Source organism: Triticum aestivum, chromosome 7B, assembly GCF_018294505.1.
Source record: "Triticum aestivum cultivar Chinese Spring chromosome 7B, IWGSC CS RefSeq v2.1, whole genome shotgun sequence".
Classification (NCBI taxonomy): domain Eukaryota; kingdom Viridiplantae; phylum Streptophyta; class Magnoliopsida; order Poales; family Poaceae; genus Triticum; species Triticum aestivum.
Window position 1 is genome coordinate 722629340 of NC_057813.1, and position 4694 is coordinate 722634033.

Genomic DNA, 4694 nt, shown 5'->3' on the forward strand with positions numbered 1-4694 from the left:
AGGAGGACGCCCCTGCCTCGGCGTCCAGGAGCTTCCACACCGGTGAGAGATGGACGGTGGAGCGGGGTACTCCAGCCTGGGCGTGTTGCCGCCCTCGATGTACTCGAGGACAACCTCCAGCGTGCGGCCGGGTACGCCCCATCATCGGTGGCGGCCTTCAGAGTTGAGCCTCCCGGAGGGCACGACGCCGTTGGTGGATTCGAGCTGCTCGGCATGCCGGCGACGGAAGTACGGTTCCCATAGCGGGCTGTCGGGGACGTACAATGGCCCCTCCCTTGCCGCCTGCGGCAGAGAGGAGCGGATGCGCGTGAGCTCGCGCGCCGCGCCGCCCCGGTGGGCGCTGGTGGCACCGAGACCCCACCGGCGCTGATCCTCCACGCCCCGGGCACCCGCATGTCTGGCGGGACCGGGTACTTGGCCTCAAAGAGGAGCCGAGTTTCGTCCTCATGAAGGTGGCGGCGATCGAAGCCGTTCGTGGCCGCGCCGTCGCCTGGGAAACGCTCGACCATGGCTATGGAGATGGAGAGGGGGAGGAGCGGAGAGAGGGAGGAATGGGGGAGGAGCGGCGATGCTGTGTCTGTGCGTTCACCGGCGCGCTGGGGCGTCTTATATAGGCGGAGGCGCCGCGTGTACGCGTGGCCGCCGTGCCTACGCGTGACGGCCGAGGGACGGGCGCCGTCCGGTCTTCACTGCGCCGCCCGTGAGGCATCAATGGAGGCTGACCGGCGCGGCAGCGCGCCGCAGCTTTGGCATTGATTCGCCGCAGGAACCGAGGCGATGAGGACGACAAAGCGGCGAGAAGAGCCGAGTCTCTGCCAAGGAGGCCCCGCCGGTTTTCGCGCCAAAAACATTTCGTCCGGCGCCCCCAAGCATCCCCAGCGCGCCGGGTTCGGCCTGGGTCCGCCGGTGCCAAACTCGGTCCGAGCCGACGAAAATTGGGCCTTTGGGGATGCGACTGGGACGTTTTTTCGGCGCCGGCGCGAAAAAATCGTCCGGAAAGGCCGTTCTGGGGGCGCCGCTGGAGATGCTCTTATACTAGCTCGTCAACTCCCTGGTCGATCGGCACGACACAACTCCCTGGTCCCAAACATCCTAAGACTGCAATCTGAGCAGGGGCTCCTTTTGCGTCAACAGGATATTATTCGACATATTTACGACTTTTACATTCAGTTGATGGGCACCAGGGAGGAGGCCCGGGCTCGGCTGCGGTCGGATGTTTGGGACCCCGCGCTGCGGGTCACGGTCGAGGAGAATGAAGGCTTGGGCCTCGCCTTCCTTCCCCAGGAGATCGACCAGGCCGTCCTTGGGATGCGCTCTGACACCGCTCTGGGTCCGGATGGGTGGCCGGTGCCGCTGTTCAAAAGGTTTTGGCAAGTTCTCAAGTGTCCTATTTTCGAAGTTTGTAACAGGTTTATGCGTGGTACAGTAGACATCTCCCACCTTAACTTTGGGGTTCTCTCTCTTATTCCCAAAGTCCAGGGCGCGGACAACATTAGACTCTTCCGCCCTATAGCACTTATCAATGTCCCGTTTAAGATTTGTTCTAAAGCTTGTTCTACGCGCTTATCTCCGGTAGCTCATCGTATTATTAGTAGGAATCAGTCGACTTTTATTCGTGGTCGCAACATTTTGGAGGGACCGCTAGCCCTCCAAAAAATCGTTCACTCGCTCAAACGCTCTTGCCAGCCGGGGATTCTTTTAAAATTAGATTTTGAGAAGGCGTATGATCGAGTGAACTGAGAGTTCCTCCGACAAACCCTTTTGGATCGAGGATTTTCGTCGGTTTGGGTCCACCGTATGATGCAATTGGTCTCGGGAGGCCAAACGGCGATCGCGGTCAATGGAGAAGTAGGGAACTTCTTCCGCAACAAGCGTGGGCTGCGTCAAGGGGACCCAGCCTCACCGTTGCTTTTCAACTTTGTGGCGGACGCCCTGGGCGCCATGCTAGACAAAGCTCGCGCAGCTGGCCACATTAGGGGAGTGGTCGGTAACCTGATCCCCGAAGGCGTGTCACACTTGCAGTATGCGGATGACACTCTTCTCCTTTCTGAACCGGACGCCCACAGTATCGCCACGGTTAAGGCCATCTTGCTGTGTTTTAAACTCATGTCCGGGCTAAAAATTAACTTCCAAAAGTGTGAAGTGGTGTCCATAGGGATGGACGCAGCCGAAAGTGAACGGGTTGCCAACTTGCTTAATTGCAAACTTGGGAAGTTTCCGTTTACCTACCTTGGCCTCCCAATCGCAAAGAAGAAATGCACGATTGCCGATTGGGAACTTCTCACCACTAAGGTGGCGGACCGGGTATGTCCGTGGAGAGGTCGATTTATGTCTTCAGGGGCAAGACTAATCCTTTCCAACTCCAGCCTCTCATCCCTACCTATGTTTGCCATGGGTATGTTCTTGTTGGCTGATGGGGTCCACACGAAAATGGACACCCCGCGGGCACGTTTCTTTTGGGAAGGAGCGGACCCTAAACGGAAATACCACATGGTTAAGTGGCATGCTGTTTGCAGACCTAAAGCCCAGGGGGGCCTCGGGATCATTAACTCTAAGTTGATGAACATAGCGCTTATGTGTAAGTGGATCTGGAAGTTGTCCCAGGGAGGGAACGGCCTCTGGATTGACCTCCTTCGTGCCAAGTATTTCCCACAAGGGAATTTCTTTGAGGTAACACCGCAGGGGTCCCCATTCTGGACCTCCATCCAAGCCCTCAAACCATACTTCGCCAGGGGTGCGAGGTTCACGGTTAATAACGGCCGCTCCACGCGTCTTTGGCACAACGTTTGGACTGGCCAGCAGCCCCTTTGGTCGGAGTTCACCCATCTTTACTCCATTGCGGTTGAGCCCAACCAATTGGTTGCTTCGGCCCTTAGTGCCACTCCGCCCCCAATACACTTCAGACGGGAGCTTGTGGGATAGGAGCTGGCAGATTGGGATCGCCTCCGGGCTCTGTTAGCAAATGTGCGTCTGTCGGACTCCACAGACGTGGTCTCTTGGAGACTTTCGGGTTCTGGCAAGTTCACTGTCAAGTCCCTTTATCGTGAGTTATGTCGCGGCCATGCGCCTAGGGCAGCCACGGGGCTTTGGAAGGCGCGAATCCCACTAAAGATTAAGGTCTTCCTATGGCAACTTTGCCAAGATCGCCTTCCTACCTCTATCAATATAGCTAAGCGCAATGGCCCCGCTTCCGGTCCTTGCGCTTTGTGTGCTGACGCGGAAGATGCTGACCACGCATTCTTCCGGTGTCCTTTGGCGCGCTTTGCTTGGAGTGCGGTCCGTGAGGCCGCTGGGGTGGATTGGGATCCACGCTCACGCTCTGAGCTTGTGTCTCTATTATCCTCGATCTAGGGATCTCTTCGCCGGATCATGTGGACGTGCGCCTCGGCTATGTTATGGGCCTTATGGAACATTCACAAGAAGCTTACTATTGAGGGAGTGTTTCCCTCTCACCCCGCTGATGTTATATTCAAATGCATCTTATTCTTGCAGCAGTGGGCGCCGCTGGGAAGGCAACAGGACTCTGATCTACACTGACAAGCTATCGCGCGACTTCGCTTCGTCTACTCCGCGGCCCGAGCTCCGTCTCCTCCGTCTGCTGCCTCATAGGGATGGGCAGTCCTTTTGGTGTTGTTTCCCCCCCGAGCCTGCGCGCTCGTAAGTTTGGCTGGTTAAGCCATGTACTGCACTTTATCTCGCCGTCGTGCCCTTTGTGGCATGCCTTAGAACCTGGTGACCTCCGTCTGTTTGGATGTTTCGTTTATGTACGCTGCCTATGTTGAGGGCTTTATTAATTTAAAGCCGGACATCCCTGACGTCTATGTTCTAAAAATACCCGACACAAATCCTTGCTGCGCTGATTGACAATCAAAACAAAGTGATCGGGCCTTGATTACTATGTACACCTGTGTTCCGGTGCGACCTGTTTCTGTACGTAGTAGAAGCCGGCCGGCGCGCGAGACCGGACGATCAATGGCGCCGCTACCACTCACCGAGTGCTACTACTACTCGAGGTCAACCGGCCTTGGACGAAGGGTCGGAAATGGCTGTCCGGCCCGGTCGATTGCGTCCTGCCGTCTCACCTGTCTGTTTCCTCCCATGCTTTGGCGGTCGCAGCTTCAGATCTGGCCAGAGGGATCCCCCATAGCTAGTGATAAGATAAGGGGAGAGAGCGGGGCAGTAGTCCGTAGAGCACACGCATGTACTCTCCTCCTCCGCCTGCCAACTGTGCACAAGCTGCATGCATGGTGGGGTGGCTGCAGGGCAGGGCAGTACCGCGGTTGCAGCGGCAGCGGCCGCACGAGGGTAAAAAGAAGACTTTTGGCCTCGCCTTTCCTTTCTCTCTTTCTTTCGGCTGCAAATCCATAAAAAATATGCAAAAAAAATCCTACATACTGCCCTCTTCATGGCCGTACCGGGGAAATCGAGGGCCCTGTGCCAATCAAACTTAGCTAGGCTTTATGTGTGAAAGCAAAACAATATTATTTTTGTCAATCAATGTAGTTTTTCAAAAAGAATAGTTGGAAGCAGATGTTTTAAAGACATAAAGATAGCACATACCTAATCTGCATATTTTAGTTGTACTATGCTATCTTGGAAGAGCTATGAGATTGAAAGAGCTCAGAGGAACCGATGGATCGTGATTAGAGAGAGATGCGTAGGGGGGCTCGTTGTAAAATATTTCATACAATTCT